The following is a 21,174-nucleotide window of genomic DNA, read 5'->3' as shown; positions in this document are numbered from 1 at the left end:
AATATGCACTGAAATGTCTTAATTAAAATTTAGAGATACTCCATTGACAGTTTGAAGATGGGAAATATGCTATTATCTTCACAAAATAGGCTTTTAACAAAACATGTTTGCCTTGTGTGTTGTGGTGTTTGGATTGGTCAGACATATCTTGTAAATGAGTTGGAATGTGTCAAATATCATACTTTCAGCTGGTGATGTTAATATCAGACTTTTTAGATCCATCCTCCCTGTGAAATGTTCCCACCATTAGTTCTTTATCATTTTACAATAGCTCTTTGTGTTGCTGAATAATTCTTTTTCTCCAGGTATTAATCTAAGTTGCAGGTCTTGGTTGGAGATGGGTATAAGTCCATATCCCCCCTTCTTTGCTCCCACTGGCCTGCTGCCAAATAAACATGCATACACTCACAGACATATGATTACATAACTGAAATAAAAAACCTCATTTCCATCAAAGAAATAATTCATAGGTTTGTGATTTGATAAACACCATTACAAAGTGAAAAATTAATGCAAACTTAGTCAAGATTCATTAATTTTTGTTATTTATTTAGTGTGCAAGTCGACATTTCATTCAATTTTGTTTGGAAGTGCAACTAATTGTAATGCTACTATCACTAGTCATGCCATTGTCGAAGTGGCCTTGTATATTTTGACTTTGGCAAGCTGTTATAACACTTAAATCCCAATTTTTTGTTACACCCTGAAAGTCATGGTTCAAATGTGACAAAAGATGTAATTTGGAGTGCTGAAAGAGAGTAAGCCATTAGATTTTTTAACGGAGGCAAAATCTAAGAGAGTATGTTGAAGAACTGACATTGTGTTGCAGTCAATATCTATAGTTGTACTACATAAGTACTACTTTATAGTAACAAAGGGAAATGGAATTATTTTCAATTATACCTTTGACAAGACAAAAAATGGAGAGCACGTGAGGTAGGGTGTCTGACGGAGGTATGGCCCATGATGGTGATGGGAGCTTCATTTTGATGTGGTTGTAGCTCTCGGTATTCCCTTGTTTTTTGTTTTGGGCTTTTGCTGTTTTCCAACTCTATTTTTGGTTTTGCATCCTCGTGTGTTTTGCTGGCTATGATAGGGGATTCATTCTTTTTCTTATTGCCTTTCACATTTTAAAGAGGCCTAGTCTTCTCACGACTCTCATTTCAATATTGTGAAATATGCCACTTTTGGAGAGCTCCAAGGGTTTCTAATGATGTTTAGGGTGAGATCTTGTTTCGAGCTTTCTTTTGGCTGTGGGTGGTTTTTTTTTAAGGGAATCTATAAGAATTATGATGAAGACAATGGAGGGGGAGCTATTTGGGTTTCTTTGTTTGACATCCTTTAGTTTCTTCAGGCTTCCTCTTTGTTGGGGATAGTTGTGGAGTGACCATTGTTCAATCATTTTGTAACTCCTGTTGTCATTGTTTTTTCTTTTGGCGCCACCTTTTTCTAATTTTGGTTGTGATATTCCTTCTACTTGGTTGGGACTTTTTCTTTGTCTAGGCATGGATCTTTTTTGAGAGGGACTGGGTATTGCAAAGGGCTGTTCCTTAGATCTTAATGAGGTTTTCTTTATGTTTTGCTTTCCCTATTACAACTATTCATGGTTGCCTGTTATGGCTCCATGTTTGAGTTCATTACAAATTTTTATTGTTGCTAGTGGTTCCATGTTGAGCTCTTTGTTGAAGTAAAATGTGTTAGGATGGGAGTGGTTGTGAAGGATGCAAGTGTTGTGATGTGGAGTCTAATCAAACTTAGAGGTTAGTTCCTCTCTCTTTATTCGACACGATTTCCCCCAAGATAATTACTTAGGGGGTTTGGGGACAATGCCCCCAAGATAGGGCCAAGGAGTAGCGCTCCTGTGACAATGCCCCTATGGAGGTTTTTGGGGGCAATGCCTCTAAAACAAAAAAAGAATATACTATTTAAAAAGGCGTCGACTGCAATTTTTTCTGTTGGATGACTTATTCTAGCCCTAGTTTTGTAAGTGACAAAAAACTTGTATAAAATGGCTGAGGGTTAGAAATTTCATAATGTATGATGAGATTGTACCTTCTTGCGGTAGTATTGAGTTGTAAGGCATTGCATATTGTAATAACTAGATAATAATATTATTTGAGTTTCTGTTGGTGGACGTAGCCCAAGGATTGGGTGAACCACGTTAAATCTTTGTGTCTCGTGTTCTCTTATGTGCAATTTTTTTTTTGATATTGGTTACATTTGCATGCAATTGTTATTGCCGTCTATGGTTAATTTTAACAAGTGGTATCAGAGTGAGGTGTCTTTTTTTAATAGTTATCCTCTACAGGTAGGTCGCATGGTTGAGTGAGAGCGATGGCAAACAAGGGTAGGCTGAAGGTTGAGAAGTTTAATAGGCAGAACTTTTAGTTATGGAAGATGCAAATGGAGGACTATCTTTATTAAACAGATTTATGGTGGTCATTATAAGGAAAATTCAAGAAATTGACCGCTATGCTAGATGAGGACTGAGAAATCTTGTATCAAAAGACATTTGGAAGTATTCACTTGTGCCTGGTGCAATCAGTGACATTTAATATGATGAAAGCTAAGACGACAGAAGAGTTGATGCAAACCCTAGCGAAATTGTATGAAAAACCCTCCACTTCAAACAAGGTATTTTTCATTAAGCGTTTATTTAATATGAATATGACAGAAGGTGTATCTGTTGTTGATCATTTAAACGAGTTTAATATGGTTACTAGTCAATTATCTTCTATAAATGCCAATTTTGATGAAGAAATTAGGGTTTTTTTGATTTTGTGTTCTTTGTCTAAAAGCTAGAATGACTTGGTAATGACTATGAGTAATTGTGTTTTTGGATTTAACACTTTAAAATTTGATGATGTGATTGGTGTTATTTTGAGTGAGGAAACTTGTATGAAAAGCTTAGATGGATCTACATAAGGAAGTGTTTTGAACGCACAAAATAGAGGCAAAATGACTGAAAGAGGAAATAGTTGTGGAAATCATGGGAAATCAAGAGGAATGCCAAAAGGAAAGAGGTCTCAATCCAGAGGACCAAGAGATTGTCACTATGCCAGGGCATAAGAAGAAAGATTGTTGGACTCAAAAGAACAATGAAGGATACAAACAAGAAGGGAACATTTGATAAGTAATAAATCCGAACATGATTCTTTGCTTTTTGTTTAGAAAGTGTTGATGATTCATGGGTTCTAGATTTAGGGACTTCATTTCATGCTACTCTCGATAGAGGTTTTTTTTTGACTATGTGCAAGGGGATTTCGGGTTAGTTTATTTATAGGATAATGAACTCTTTCAGATTGTTTTGATTAAGTAAAAATAGGTTTTGAAAGGACTCGAAACTTTGTACAAAGGGACAAGAACAATATAGCAATGAGAATCAAATACAATTGTGGAAAACCACTCGACAAACTTAGAGGGACATACAAAAAATCCCAACAAGAGGGCAAATAGCCCAAGGCACAAATTGTTGGAAACTCTTTCAGATTGTTGGAAATGACAAAAATAAGAATAAGTTGCAAAATGAGAATCATTGGCTATTACAAGAGGTAAGACATGTTCCAAGGCTGGATAGGAACTTAATTTCAGCAAAGCAACTAGGTGATGAGGGTTGCACAGTTACTTTTATTGATAAAATTGGAAGGTTTCAAAATGTTCCCTAGTAGTAGCAAAAGGTGTGAAAGTAGGCCACCTTATGCCTTTTTACATGTCATATTGTTCCTTTTAACTTTAATTGTTTCAGAAAAAAGAAGTAGTTTAGGAACAGTTGTTGCTGTTGAGAACTTAATATCAATAGGGCAACTGGGTGATGAGGGTTGCATAGTTACTTTTATTGATAAAATTGGAAGGTTTGAAAATGTTCCCTATAGTAGCAAAAGGTGTGAAAGTAGGCCACCTTATATCTTTGTACATGTCATACTGTTCCTTCTACTTTAATTGTTTCAGAGAAAAATAAATGTTTAGGAATAGTTGTTACGGTTGAGCATGAAGAACAAATAGTTGTTGTAGATTTTAAAACAATGCTATGACACAACAAACTTGGACACATGAGGGAGAAAGTTACAAAATTATTTCATTCAAAGAAAGTTTTACTAGGTCTGAAATATGTCAATATGGATTTCTATGGAAGTTGCATATGGAAAATGAAAGAGTTAGTTTTGTGAATAGTGGGAAGGAAAATAAAAATGAGAAATTAGAGTTTGTGCATATAGGTGTATGGGGACGAACTCAGGCATCTTCCCTTGGTGGCTCTCATTATTATGTTACATTAATTGATGATACAACTATAAACTTATGGGTTTATTTCTTTAGACATAAATATGATGTATTTATAATTTAAAAAAAATTGAAATGCTTGGTTGAAAATGAGATTGGTAAACTATTAAAGTGTGTAAGATCTGATAATGGTGGTGAGTATTACAGCAATGAATTTGAAGATTATTGTTCCTAATGGTACTCATGGACCAAAAACTGTTCTAAGGGCTCCACAAGAAAATGGAGTGGTTGAATGCATGAACATGACAATAATGGAGCGTGTAAGAAGCATGGAAGGAGCATTAGGTTGCATGTTGGGCTACCCTTAAACATGTGGGTTGAGGCTGTCAACACCGTTGTACTATTTGATCAATAGAGGTCCCTCTACTCCTTTGGGTTGTGATATTTCAGAGGAAGCATAGACTAGTAAGAAGGTGAGTTATTTTTTTCTTAGAATCTTTGGGTGTGAAGCATTTGCACATATAGATTCTAAAAACAGAACCAAACTAGAAGTCAAGTCAAATAAATGTGTATTTGTTGGATATTGCATTGATGAATTTTGTTATAGGCTTTGGGATTTTGAAAATTGTAAAATTGTAAGAAGTTGAGATGTCATATTCAATGAGAAAGTGTTGTACAAAGATTTGTTGCAACAACATGAGAAGAAATAAAATGATTATGTAGTGTTTGATGACACTCAAAAGAATGATGTTCCAATAGTCCCTCATGCTCCACAATAACAAATACCACACACTCGAGTGAATGTTAGATGGTTAATAAGATAAAATAGACCTCTAGACAGATTTTTTCCCTTTTAGTATTCTATTTTATTAATAGATGTTGGTGAACCTGAATGTTATGATGAAGCTATGCAGGTGGATACAAAGATTCAGTGAGAGTCTACAATGATAGAAGAATATGACTCCTTATTGAAAAATCAAACTTGAGATTTAAGCAAATTGCCTGTAGGTAAAAGGGCTTTACAAAATAAATGGGTTTATAGGTTGAAAGAAGAGGATGAAAGTAAGAAAAGTTTTAAAGCCAAGTTAGTTGTAAAAGAATTTGCACAAAAATAAGGTATTGATTTTGATGAGATTTTCTCATATTGTTGAAATGACTTCTATTCACATTGTTTTAAGTATTGTGGTTGCTAAAGATTTGTATTTGGAGCAAGGTTTTTTTAAGTGGCTAATATTTGTCAATTGGCTAATCTTAGATTTTTTTTGGATGGTAATTTGACTAATAATTTAAGATTTAATGCAACCTAAATCACCAATATTTTTATAAATTTTAGCTCTAAATTATTAAAAATCGCTCAATAGTATATTTTATTTAAAAAAATTATATTCAAAGATTCACCATAATATTTGATATATGATTAGATTTGATTCACCTAAATATTATATATTATTGGAGAAATTAAAATTAATTCACTAATAATTCTCATAATTATTAGTTACTTCAAGGATATATTACCAATATTTAGTTTTCACTATTGATTTAAAATATAATGTAATGATCCTCATAATATTCCATGAGTTGAAAATTTTCAATTTTCATTTATAATATTCTATCGTGATTAATGAAATTTCTATTATTATTGAGATGCATCAATATTTTCTATACAAAAATTACAATTCCAAAATAATCGCCGAAATATATATATATATATATATATATTTTTTTTTTTTTTATTTTTTTTTTTGAAAGATTCATGAATAGAATTTTTTTTTTTTTTTTTCAAAATAATGAAAGATTCGCCAATATTTTAAATTTTTTTTGGAGGGGAGTTTCTTAAAGATTACCTTGATTTGGGGCAGTTTGATGTTAAAACAAAGTCTTCATAGTGATTTTGATGAAGAAATATTTATGGTACAACTACATGGATTTGAGTTCAAAGGTAGGGAGAATTTAGTGTGTATAGTAAAGAAAATTTTACATGACTTGAACCAAACACCTCGGTAATGATATCTTAAATTTGACAATTTTATGCATGAGTATGGTTGTAGTCGGTGTCAATTTGACTATAGTGTTTATTTTAAAAGTTAGATGATGACAACTACATTATTTTATATTTATATGTTGATGATATGCTTGTAGCTGGCATATTGTATTAAGGGGTTAAAAGAATAGTTAGGACATTCATTTGCTATGGAGGATATGGAGGCCACAAAACAAATCCTTGGTATGGAAATTTGCACAGATAGAAAGCACAAAAAATTGACATTATCTCAGGTTGATTATATTGATAATGTGTTATAATGTTTCTTTATCTAGAATGTTAAAGTTGTTAGCACACTTTTACTTGGTTATTTAAAATTGACTAAGGAGATGTGTCCAAAGACATAGAAGATGAGGCTAGAATGTTCTAAGTACCTTATGCTTCAGCTGTAGGACATTTAATGTATGCTATGGTATGTACCAGCTCAGATATTGCACATGTAGTGGGAGTTGTTCACACACACACACATATGTGTATATATTATGTATATATACATATGTATATACACATACACACACACACACACACACACATATATATATATATATACATATATATATATGTATGTGTATATGTGTATGTATATATGCATATATATATACACACATATATGTATACACATACACATACATACATACATACATACATACATACATACATACATATATATATATATATATATATATATCATCTAGGGATTGAGAATTGGAATGCAGTCAAATGTATTCTCAGATATTTGAGAGGAACATCTAGTAAGTGTTTATATTTAGAAGATTTTACTACTGATTTACAGCGCTATGTTGACTCAAATTTGGCAAGGGATATTGACACCAGGTGCAATACTACAAGTTATGTTTTTACTGTTGATGGGACAACAATGAGTTGGATTTTCCAGTTGTAGAAGGTTAATGCTTTATCCACTATAGAGGCAACCAAGGAGATGATATGACTTCAGTTCTTCATAGAAGAGTTGGGACACCCACAGATGGACAATTATTTGTTTACAGAGAGAGTGCTATTAATCTTGCAAATAATTCTACTCTACATTCAAAGACAAATCACATATAGTTGCGGTACCATTTTATTCGGTCAGTTTTGGATGATGGATATTTAAAGTTGGAGAAGATAGATATAGATGATAATCCAACATATATGTTTACTTAGGCAGTAATAAGGGAGAAGTTGAACTCCTCTTCAACTTTGATTGGTCTTCTAGATTGAACAAAATAAAAAAACAACTGAGTCTAGGGTGATTTGATATTCCAGTGGGAGCTACAGGTTCAGTGGTACTATGATTAGTCTCCAAGTGGGAGGTTATTGGTGTGGAGTTTGATTAGTCTCCAAGTGGGAGATTGTTGTAATGTCGAGCCTAATCAGACTCAGAAGTTAATTTCTCTCACTTTATTTGGCACAATTTCCCCCCAAATTATTCCTACAAGGGTTTGGGGGCAACGCCCCTTTAGGGTCCTGAGGCTCTGCGTTAGGTGTGCTTCCTACCGCAGTATAGGGTGGGGTTGAGGGCCAATGCCCCCATGGGGGTTTTTGTGGGCAGCGCCTCCAATGCCAAAACAAATTTACAATTGTAAAAAACATCGACTATAATTTTTCTATTGGACGACTTATTTTAACCCTAACTTTGTTAGCGGCAAAAACTTGTATAAAATGGCTTAGGGTTTTGGGATTTCATAATGTATGATGAGATTGTAGCTTCTTGTAGCGGTATTGAGCTGTAAGGGATTGCAGATTGTAATCATTGGATAATAATAATATTGGATTTTTTGTTGGTGGATGTAGCCCATAGATTGGGTGAAACACGATAAATCTTTGTGTCTTGTGTTATCTTTTGTGCGATTTATTGCATGTAATTGTTATTTCTATCCATGGTTAATCCTAACAAATTTATGAGTCCTACTTTATTTTGTTCGTGGGTAGTAATGTGGCTTTTGATTCTTCGGAGAAGGTTTTCGATGTTGGGTTTGGTATTTTGGAGTGGCTCTTTTGGGAATTTGTGCTGTTTATGAGGAACTATTTTTCTTTCCCTTGTTGGTTTGGTGGGGGTAAAGGTAGTTATGCTTTTGGTTGTGGTCAAATGGTTGCTATTAGTTTTCAAGGGTATGTTCTAGTTTTCTTTTGTTTTATTTTTATTTTTGGTGAAGGTTGCTTTGGGGTTGTACTTTCCCTCACTGAAGTCTAGTGCATTCTATTGTCTTCTATATTGGGATCATCTTCTTCTTTGGTTTCTTCTCCATTACACTCCTATGGAGGTAGAACCTCTTCGTTTTGAGGGGATTTTGCTTGCAACTATGTTGTGGGTGGAACTCTTTGTGCTCTTTTCCTCTTTCTTGTTTCCTACAGAGATGGCTGCATCTCTTATATAGGTGGAGACGTGCTTGGGGGAGAAAGGTTGATTGTGGCTTCTTCTGGTCTTTCCTTGTAGTTGATTGCTTGGAAGAGTGGTAGATTTGGGACGAGAGTGGGGGTGGGAGGGTGTTCTTCACTTACTATTTCTTTCTTAGTTGCTCCTATTAAGACGAGTTGCTTTGTTATTGAAGTGGAATGGAACTTTATAGGTGAGGATTTGACTTGTGGGTGGAAGACCTAGTTGTTTGTTGTTGGATGGTTTTGGGAGCCATTTAAAAACCTGATTAAAAAGTTTTAGCTGTGTTATATCTTTATGTATTTGGACGTCAATGTTTTGAGAGCCTTGATAATACGCAACTTGTCATGGGTACTTTGTAAAACCCATGGATCTTGTTCTTGAGGGAGCCTTTCAAAAGCCTTTGTTGTATTTCTAAGGGCTTGGTCCTTGGCTTGATGAAACTTGAGTTTTGATGTGTTTTACTCTTGTAGGCTACAAATTTTTAGTTGATAGTTGTGTGTTTATGCTCTATTTATTGTAGCTGTTCATTTTGCAGGTTCTAGATTCTTTCAAAATCTATTTGTCAAGAGTTTTAGACCCCCTTAAAAACTTGTTTGACCCTTAATAAAAAATGAAAGGAAATGTTAAAAGTAAAAAAATAAAAGTATGTATGTACATTTGAAATAGAAGTTTTATGCAATAGGTTATAAGTAAATGGACTTGTTGTCATTTATGTAGACCCATTTGTGAAATTTTTCACATTGTTTTTGTTTTTAAATGGGTAAACACTTTTGATTAGAAGCTATGAACCAGTGATGTCACAAGCAAGGGACCTAATCTAGTGAATTTTGAACTTTGATTGCAAGAACAACACAATGTAACTATTAGACCATGATAATATGACTATTTTTACTTGTCTTGACGAATATAGACATTATATGATTTTTTCTTGAAAATGGAGCTAGTCAAACTCAATCTAATAGTACTTAAAGAAAATATTCTTGAATATCTATTTGACAATATTCTTTTAAATGTAGTCTTATAGTAACCTCTTCATTTGTATGTATAGACACTGTCTTAGGTAAAGAAACATACCTCTATGCAAGGAAGCACAAGGACATTGCCATTTTATTTCATTGATCAACATTTATCTTTTGCATTAAAAAAATAGCATTTTTTATGTGATCACATTTATTGACTACTATTTTTTTGAGTAAATAGGCATCATACATTTAATTGGAACATGGTTGATCCATATCAACACACCTTATTATTTAATGATGAATTTTGTGAGAGTAAAGACATGTCATGCGAACCTAGAATTCATAATTAATATCATGAGTTTTAATTTTTTGGGCTTTTATGTGTTTGCTAAATCTATTTCAAATGGAGTCGATGGCTATGGTGCTTAATACTCTTGAATGCTCACAAATTGTTTCAAGATATTTATGCATGATGTATATATTGTCTTGACAACCTAACCTAACATAGAAAATAAGACGATCAAATATTAAAATGTATATAAAGGTGGTATTGAAGATGGCCTGTGGTCACAAACATTTGAATCAATTTGGCCACCATGCACATTGTATTTATCTAATTTAATAGATGTGATAATATTGTGTTGTATCAAATTGAGAGAGTGGGGAACACTTGGATTTAAACTTCATTGTTGGACTAGCTTATAGTATTGTGTTATTTGTTTGACTTGGAAAATTTTTTAAGGGTCGACCAAGTTAATGGCTTCTTTGAGGACGTTGACAACAAATCTTGCTTTTTCGAGTGGCTTCTCATAATTGACTTCCTTGAAAATATCACCCACTTAAGAGACATTACAATGATATTGAATTTATGGTATATTTCCATCTTCTAGCACTTGTTTTGGGCCTTGTTTTCTTGATTGCCTCAATGATGCTTCAACAAAAGCCTTTTCCTTGGTCATTTTTTCATGGAGAACTAATGTAACCAATATGACAATAGTAATTGTTATAACCATATCTCACTAAGATAATGATTTGATAATGTTGAAAGAAAACCCATTGCTAAAAGTCCATAGCTATAAATGCAATGAGTGATACTCTCACATACAACCTCCATCACCTCATTCTTGAAGGCCTATTCTAATTCTCCTATTTTATTGGAAATGAATTATATATTCTCTTCTTAGGAGGAAGACGGTGATGACATGAAAGGCTATGAATCATTTGGTTGTGTTAAGTTAGGAGGCTTTTGTGATTATTTTTTAGGAAGAGGACATATGTTTTCTTTTGCTTTGTCACATACAATATTGTCTTTTTGTTCTTTGAAATATATATTTTTGTTTTGTTTTGTTGACAACTCCTTTGTATTGAGCCTTGGAAAAGTTGTTATTTCTAAGCCAATGGTATTGTATAGCTGATTTTTTACACAATTATATGAATATATTTATTTTGAAATTGGCTAGATTGTACAACCTCCACCATCATGAAGTTGTATCATCGTTTTATGTTGCAAATGTCAAATTTAAAGAACTAGAACCATTAACCATTTTTTATAAATATTAGTATTTCTTTTAATGATTTTACAATCTTTTGTTTAAAGAAAAACATCATAGATAAGATAATAAGATAAGATAATTTTATTAATGTCCAACAAAATACCACATGGGTCTATGGGACTGGAAGCTTACACCAAGAAGAAAGCAGACAAATGGTGTCCAAAAAAAGAACAAGTACAACAAAAGAAGAAGAAAGCAAGAGACATCACAGAAAGGATTAGGTATTTGTCCTCACAAGGAAAAAGTTCAATAGCGACTAATCTGTGTGGCTACCAGAGGCCCTGTGATGAAGCTGAGTGCTATGAGAGGAGTGTCACTAGTGAAGAGATCCCCTGTAGGGTCTCACAGATTTAGAATAGCTTGTGGTAGAGATCTTGTATGGTCGCTTCACACCCCGACCCGGAGCTAAGGGCGAGAAGAAGGTCGTAATAAGCTATGCCTAGGTTTGACTCCTGGGAAATGATAGCTGTAAACTATGGTCACGAAGCTCTAAGGACTCACAGAAATAGAGTACAATGCAATGCTAATCTGTGTACCTAAAAAAATCTGAGTGGGATTTGCGATCTCTAAAAAAACAATAAAATCTCCCTCTAATCTCGTAGTATATGGGGCAAAAAGGAAATGGATCTCAAATTCTGCCTCTGCTAAGGTACAAAGTCTACACACTAGATCCTCTCTAGCAATATGGTGATCGACCTATATCCGAAGTTTGTGCGAGCCCACCTTGAAGGAGCCAAGGGAGATATGTAGGGCGTGTGTCCAGTATGTGTGTAAGTACTCAAGGCATACAATAATCCCATCCTGAATATCTAAGAAGTGTTCAACATAGAAAGCCATCCTCAAACGTAGTCCCCCTAGAGGATCCACCCAGGTCCGTATGACATACTTCCTATAAATGTCAAGTCTGACATGCCCGTTCAACTCTTGTCGAGAGGGGAGTAGATGAGAAGGAGCATCTAATGAGAACTGGTAGGGAGGGAGACGGTTAATGTCGATCCCAACTGAACTTAGCAAGATAGTAGCCTGAGCATACCAACAACGAGCTCTAGTGGCCAGACTGGAGTCTATAGTAGCAACTGAGGAGCAATAAGCTAAGTAAGAGTATCTGTGTTGGCCTTTAGCTGAGTCTGTAAAGCCACAAAGACGGTGGAGAAACCAGATCAGGTCAAAAATGGCTACAAGCCTAAATGGGTGAGCTCCAAACTCAGCCAAAATAATACTGTAGGGGGTAGATCTATGACATCTGATAATATGATAGAGGAGTAGAGTCTGGGTATGCTCAATCATAGCTCAATCCAAGTCTAAAAGGGAAGGACCCCAAACCACTAAACCATAGAGCATTATGAGTCTTACTAAGGAATCCATGAGGGATAGCTTAGACGATGTGTCCTAAAAGTGGTGTCTGAAGCACTATCTCTCGAGCATGGCAAGGGAACCCAACCCTTTACTGATTCGAGGTTGAATGGTTGGTCTCAAGTTGAAACGAGATCTGAAAAACTTAACCCCAAGGTATGTGTATGATGATGTAATCTCAACTTCCTAACCCTGGAAGTGAAAATGGAGATGTGAGGTCTTTAGACCATAACATGAGTCTTCTCAAGGTTTACGACCAGCTGTCTCATGTCGCAAAAAGATGCTAGTCTATCCAAAAGCCTCTAAAGACCCTTAGGAGAAGAGGTAGGAAGAACCACATCATCAACAAAGAGAAGGATGGAGATCAATACCTGGTGTAGATGACAACAAAATAAACTAATTAATTATTAAAAATAAAATAAAACATTAGAAATATTTTTAAAATATTTTTTGAAAAATCAATGATATTTTACTATATACTCGCTTTTGATAGATGAAAATTTCTTGTGTAGCTCTTTTTCTCCTCTTTATTTTTTATAAAATCGAACGATCTTCAAAATCAATGATGATAATATGAAAGAAAATAATATTTTTTACTCATTTCCCTTTTCAAAATGAGACAAAAAGAAGTGTCTCTTTCTTTAGGGCTGAATTAGGGTAAATAGGTCTTTATTCTTTGATTTTTTTTTTCAAGATGTCCATGGCTTCACCTAGGTTTTATTGGATCCAAATATGGTCAACCTATTATTTCCCTTTATACCCAAGGTGGCTAGGTTAGACCTTAGATGAACCCCAAGATCCAAACATGAATGGAATTGATGTTGAAGAGGTTCAATTGGACTCAATAGCTTAGGAATTGATATATCTACATGAATATGTAACACCATTTGTTAGAGTGCAGTACTAAACCTTTTATTAACAATGGTTGATTAGTTCCCTGGTTTCTTTTTTGTAGAATAATATTTCTTTACTTAGGTATCTTGCATTGAATTGGTAAGTGGGATTACTGCCACCTATTCCAAAGAAAGGGTGAGAAAACTCAAAAACATGATAGATTGAAGAGTGTAAAGGGTACAAAATTCATGTGTTATATGGATAACATTGGTTTCATAATGTAATATGTGTTTTAACAAGCACCAATTTTAGAGATTAGTTATATAATAAAACAAAAGGTTAAATATCACATTAAAAATACATGTAAACATTACACTTTGTCTTGTGATATATTCTTGGATGTGTGATTTACATATATTTAGACTCATAGTTGATTACATTATGCACATTGTATTATTATATCATAATTGGTGTAATTAAATATTCTTAGTTACACTTTACTTAAGCTTATTAAGGATAATGCATTTGTAATGGCCTAAATTTTACACCCTAGTGTAAAATACATTTTTGCACGTTGTCCTCCTTTAGCCACTTGCCAACTCATCACTTGCTAAAAATTCCATGCACAACAATCCTGGCAACCATATACATGTGTGTGGTGCATTTTGCATCCACTTTGAGAGTTATAAATCTGCCACCTTTCATTTGTAACAACCAAAATGATGGGATTCCTATGTGGGATTAATTAGGGACCTTCAAAAGGGACTCATTTTCATGCAATTGGATCTCTTGGGCGTTCTTGTACTTTGATATTTGAATTTGCACTCTCTTCTTGGCTACTCATAACTATCTTCTATTGCCTTATTCACCATTTTTGCAGGTTTCTACCATTGTTGAGAAACTCTAGGCTTCTACATCTAGATTCACATCACATTTTTGGGCTATTAATTTTCTTTTGGGGAGTTTTCTCTCCTCTTCTCTTGTTTCTTGAGCATTCATCCTCTATCTCATTTCTATTTGATATCATTATTGTTATCTATTTCCATTATCAGTTATCTATACTATTTTATCATGTCTTTTGGTCATCCATGGAGGTGGAAATACCAAAGTGTGGGTTTGAGTGTGACAAATGACTCAAGAAACTCAATATTTTCCTATCTTTGTGTGTGTGTAGGTCCTATGGATTCAAAGGATGTCAGTGGGTTGCATTTTGAACCTTTGAATTGGGGTTTTCTTTCTTCTTTTGTTGTCCTTTGTCATCTCATCATACATCAAGTGTCTATCCTTTATTTTTGATAAATATCTAACTAGAAGTACTTTAAATCTATTTACCTGTTGGTTTTACTTCATTCCAAGATCTTAGAGTAGCTTCATTTTACTTCATTTCCCATTATGTTGTCATAATCTTGGTAGTTTAGACTATATTTTTGCGTCTCCTAGTTTTATTTCATAGTCTTTGTGTTCTATCCATATGAGACACTAGCATACCACACTAGCATCTTGTAGTCACGTTGTAGTCTTTGATATGCATGACTGTCTAAGGCATTGAGCTTATTGACCTTGAGATTTTATCTACTCAGTCCATACTTTCAGTTTGTGTTTTCCAAACATTCACATCACTCCATTCCCACACATAATTTAACTTTAAACTACACTTAATCATCTTTATGCCTTAGTTTATTAAACATTAATTAGTTTATAATCACATGGTTTTACATCAACTAATAAGTTTATAATCACATGGTTTAACATCAACTATTCAACACTCAATTAGTCAACATACACATCTATTCAAACTCCTTATCAAACTAAAAGGCTAGCTACACCATAGTGTTCGATATACCTAGCACTCCTAGCTACCATTGCAAGGTGGCTTGAATGGAATCATGCATCCCTTGAGATCTTAACCAATCTTTTCCATTTTCTTCCCCATATTTTAGTGAACGATATAATTTTAAACTAAATTCATTCAAGGCATTGTGATTGTTACATTTCAATCATGGTGACTATTACACCTAATTCCCCATAGGTCTGTAGGCTCTCGAGACAACCATATCTTTCACCCCTCTAGACAAGCCCTATAATAGAGAATCCACCCCCTTTATATCCTGACCTCCATTAATGAAATTACCCTTGGGGGTGTCTTGGTGGATCCTTCAAGTTGGGTTGATGTCATTAGAGGAAGCCATCTTTGTCAACAGGTTAAATCATGGGAAATATAATGATTATGGTGCCATCATCCATATACATTATGGAATATCTTTGCCTCCCTTGGGATTTGTCATCTTAACCATTAGGAGGGGTCCAAAGTTGTTTTCACCACTTTGTTTATGATTCCTTAATCGAATCCCTTCAAGATCAAGCTAGGTATCCCCTTGTTGACATTCGTGGGAGTTTTCCTATCATTATTTCATAAATATTTGAATTTTTTTCACATGAAGGGACTATCTATATGATCTAAGACACTGGTTATTGTCAATTGGTATCCCATAAGGACTTCACTCTCAATTGAGCATTTGTGTTTTTGGGAAGATGTCACATTACTTACATATCACACATATAAAGTCAGGTAAATGAGTCTACATGCCATAGCTACCTCATGTATTCATACTTCTCATGGGCCATAATGTGCTACTTCATCAACCCCTTCTTTGTCAGGCCCCAAAAAGAAGCATGTTTTCCACTGGAAGCCTCCTTGGACACGAAAGGTTTTGTAATCCTCAATGATGCTTTATGTTCTTGCATCCACTTCATAAGAGGACAAAGGGAAGGCACCTATGTTGCCTAATCCTAGGGTGTGCTTGTCACCTATCATTCCTATCATCCCACACTAATGCATTTGTGTACATTTTCTAATGAACAAGGCATTTTGTGTCAATCTTTTTTTTCAAATATTGTTTGCATTTTTTGGAATTCTAACGAGCTTCATAAAATGGCGATCATTTAATCATTTCTCTAATGTACTCCCCTTAGAATAGGGAGATTGATGAAGGCACATTTTCTTGCTAATGGACAATGAGAAGGGTTTGATTAAAATTACAGATCTTGGATTGGAAAGAGCATTCACTATTTCTATCAAGAAGTACATTCAAAGGTAAAATTTGTCACTTCATCCTATAATAGTGCATTCCATTACAATTTGGAGTATTTCTATCAATTATAGTAGTTTTGTAACATCTAATTTTAGAGATTTGTTTTGGGTGAATTGGAATATTTTTTTTCAGTTGATTTTTTCCCAAATAGACAACTCAAAGAGATATATATGGAAGATAATTTCACAAACTTTCTGAATCGAGATTAAATTCAGAATTTGAAGCAAGTTTGATAAGGACTTTGTTTGTAGAAAAGTGTTGGTGATTTATATGAAAAGTGTTGAAGTGTTTGAAGACAATTAGATCTTTGAAGGATGGTTGCAAAAGGAGGTGTACGTGCTCAAGAGAAGGGTTGGTTGGAGACCGCTTATGAGAAATGAGTAACTATCAATGGTCAACGATATGAATATCAAACATTCTTATGAGTTGAAGAAAATCGAGATGAGGAGACATTATGAATTTTATGAGCATTGTACATAGAGTTGAGAGAGAACAAGTATGGAAGGAGGTCACAAACCCTAGAGGAGGAACTTAATTACTTTTTTTTATCATAAAGTGTGTGACTATCCCTAGTTGGATTAAAGATCTCAGAGGATAATCCAAGTAGACAGAAAATGATAAGAGTTGAGGGCCTATATGGGAAAGGACAAGAGACATATGAAGTGAGTCTAGTTATGGAGTTCAAACATAGATAAATCCTTGGTAATTGAGTGTGTTTGGTAGGGTCAGTAAAACTATACATGATTCTAAGTTATGCTTAAATTGAATCTACAACTTTCTCCTATAGGAAATATACTAAAAAATAAAACACCATACAATGGTATTTATTGCAAGAAGTCATTCTATTTTATATCTACAATATAAGATCCCAAACACTTTAAATACTCTTTGTATTTTCCCTATTGCCTCAACCCTACAAATACTAGCAACCACTACTACTCCATACTCAACACTACCCCTTACACACATGGGATAAATAATAAATGCTTGTGTCCATGTTAGCTTACTCATTTCCTACTAATAATTAATCACATAAGTTGTCCATATGATCAATATAACTCAAGGGATGTGTGTCACTGCGCTCAAAGTGCTTTTCCACATGAATCTTAGCAAAGTTTGATATTAATTTTTTAAAATAAAATATTATGTTCTAGAGATAATTCATTGGTTTTTCTTTGTTCGACAAGATGCTTTTAATTTGTGTGGATTTGATTTTCATTTGATTTTCGAACATTAAATGTAAGGAGTTTGCTTCCTTTTTATCCAATTTGAATCTCTGTCCACGAAGAATAAAGGAGATTCAATAAAATATTTCAAAACAGTCCTAACACCCTCTAAATTAAGAGTTTTTTTGAAGTTTGATTAATAACATTACTTTTCACCATTCAAAATTTTTGGTTTTATAAATTCTCTGTAGTAATTTCAGGTAACTTCTTATTCAATTGGTCTATGTTTAAAAGATTGAGCATTTAGCAAGATCCACCAAGCGCTAGCATGACTTTCCTATGAATTTTATTCATTGTGACAACAAATTTCATTGTTTTAAGAAAAAAATGATCTTTTAAGACGATCTAATTGCTATATATATTGTTAAATAAGATTGTAAATGACCCCACACACATTGGATCACAATTTTATGTTGCTTCTATTGACTGATTGCATGATCTTATTCCCAACTACTCAAAATTTTGTGACAATGACAATCGTGTGGTGAATTAGTCATAAATGATAAGTTGGCTGATATTTTTCAATCTTTTCAAGTTAGGATGATTGATAGTATAATTTCCTCTTGTCATCCAAAGGTTCCACATATGTCCTAGAGTCTAATTCCATCTATTTATTGCCAAATCTTGTCCTAAACTGTATAGGTACAATTAACATTTGTTCTTAATCTCAATTCATTTAGAAAATGTTGCGTGGGTATGGAAGAGAAGAAAGTAACCTAATAGAATCCATTAGACTTTTTGAAACTATGGATAGATATTTCACATTGTTCTAAATTTTGTATTCTATTTATTTTTTCAGACTATTCACACTTAAAAACTACCTCAATCGGGTTGGTTTACTTTTCCGTTTGAATCCATTTGGGTTGTAGTCATTTCATTTTGGAGTTTGCATGGAGTGTCATTTACCTTACATAATTTTCCTTTCATTAGTCACGAGGGTACCAAGTGTCATTGTGTTAATGTCTCGTCAATAATGCTCTACTTTATTGTCAAATTAGTAACAATCACCTCTCGGAGTTATCTCATTGTACATGATAAGTAGGAGATATTTTCCACAACAAGTCAAATTGTGATATTGCTATAAGGTTTTACTTGTGTAGTTTTTGAGTCAAACTCTTTGACCCATTGATCATGATTAGTGATTCACACATAAATCCATCTCTCATGAGAATAAATGGAACACTTAGCACTCATTGGATCTAGGTGATGCTCACAGAAGTGAAGCACTGGGACTTCTTAGGAGGTCACCCATCCCAATACTACTCCATGTTGAGCGCGCTAACTACTCCCATGGGCCTGCCATGTCAAAAACAACAAATGGGCCAAGCCATAAGACATTTCCTTTGTCCCAGTCTTCAGCATTCCATTTGAGCACCAATATCCAACTTTAAATGATCTCTCAGTTGAATTTTTATCATGAAGAAATTTAATCTATTTCAATGTTTCAATATTATGTTCTAACATGTTGATCTTCTGATCTCATCCAACTCAACCAATGCATATATCCTTTCTTTCATGAAGTCAATGTCTTTAACTTGTTCCTCTTTCATAAACATGTATACTTGCAATAAATTATTCAAAGGAAGTCTAACCTCTTTACCATAAAAATTATTGAAAGGGGAATAAATCGTGGACTTCTTCACTGTAAGTCTGTCATCCCATACTACCAAAATTACTATAGTATCCCAAGCCTTTATGTTACTGTCAAGCATTCTCTTAATGATTTTTGGTAAATTCTTATTACTTGATTTTGCGTGACCATTTCCTTGGGGATAAAATGGAGAGGAATATGAAATAATTATACCATATTTGTGGAAAAATTCAGAGAATTCATCTGATCTAAAGCACATACCATTGTCCATAATAAGCTTGTGAGGGACTCCAAACCTAGTTGTAATATTCTTCATCAAAAATATGATCACAACCTTGCTAGTTTATTGCTTTATAGGTATAGCTTTTACCCACTTAGTAAAATAATCAATAGCCACAAGAATCCAATTGTGGGCTCCACTTGGCTAAGTAGTGATTTCTCCTATGAATTCATTCCCCACATTTGAAAAGGTTTTTGAGCATGCAAGATGCTCAAAGGAAGGGCTCCATTATATTTTAGTCTTCCAGAGAACCTACATCACATGCTTCACATTTTCTAGCACAGGTATGGAAATCCTTGAATATATATGACCGGTAATATCTTGCACACAATATCTTATGGGCCATAGTCTTGGCTGAAAAGTGACCTCCACAAAGTCCTTCATGGAACTCTTTCAAGATAGCTTCTTGTTGATATGTGTCTAGACATAAAAGTAGTCTACCTGACTTTTTCCTCCTATAAATATCTCCTTGTTATTGAAACATATTTTGATGCTTGCTACTTTATAGTCATATTTTGATTGTCATTTAGATCATCATGACATTTTACGTGTCTCAAATAGTAAACCAATTCTTTATACCAAGGGCAGTGATCAATACTAACGAATGTGTTTTTAAGGTTTACCAAGCCCTAGCCTCTTACCACCATGTACTCTGAATATTTATGTTAAATTCTTGAATATATTTATGCATCTATGTCCCCTCTTAGTAGTATTTGTATGTTTGAAGATCTCTCTAACAACAACATTTGGAACCTAAGCAATGACTTTAGCACCAACTAGATAGGGCCTAAAGGACTTCATAGCCTTCACCAGTGCATATGCTTGCTTTTTATTTATGTCATAATTCAATTCAAAACTTTGCAAACTTTTACTAAAGAATGCAATAGGTTGCTCATTTCCTTCCTCATTCTTTTGCAACATTTTAGTAGCTATTGTATGATATTAAGCAAAGGAAAATATTTGAAAAAGTTTCTTGAAATCAAGAGCCTTTAGCAATGGTGTTTCCTTAATTGCCTTTTTTTATCAGAGAGATCTTATAATGCTTCATCATCCCAGATAAGCTTAGCTCTTTTCTTTAACATTTTGGAAATAGGTTTAACTATCTCTAAAAAATTCAAAACAAATCTTCTCACGAAGTTAATTTGTCCAAAAAATGTATGAATAGCCTTAATAGTTTTGGGGACCTTTATATTGTCAATTGTTGCTACCTATTGAGGATCGATCCTAACTCCACCCTCATACACAATATGTCCAAGAATTTTTCCCTCTATGACTCTGGACTGACACTTCTTTAGTTTTAAAGACTCTCCATACTCAAGGGCTGTTTTGGAAATATTCTCTAAATGATTATAATGATCCTCTTCTTTGTTTGAATAAGTAGTAAGATCATCCTAATACACCCCAAGAATGAGATCAATTAAACCTTCAAAAGAAACATCCATATCTCTTTGAAAGATAGCCACTGCATTGGTTAAACCAAAGGACATTCTTGCATATACATATGTTCCCCATGGAATAGTGAAAGAAATCTTATATTTCTCTAGTTCCTTTACTTTGACCTATTTGTAACCAGAGAAGCCATCCATTAGAGAAAGGATTTCATTCCATGTTACCTTTTGTAACAATGCTTCCATGTTATCCTTT

This window comes from Cupressus sempervirens, chromosome 9 (genome assembly GCF_028749045.1).
Source record: "Cupressus sempervirens isolate cs-2001-9-10 chromosome 9, ASM2874904v1, whole genome shotgun sequence".
NCBI lineage: Eukaryota > Viridiplantae > Streptophyta > Pinopsida > Cupressales > Cupressaceae > Cupressus > Cupressus sempervirens.
Note: the sequence above shows the minus strand (reverse complement) of the source record.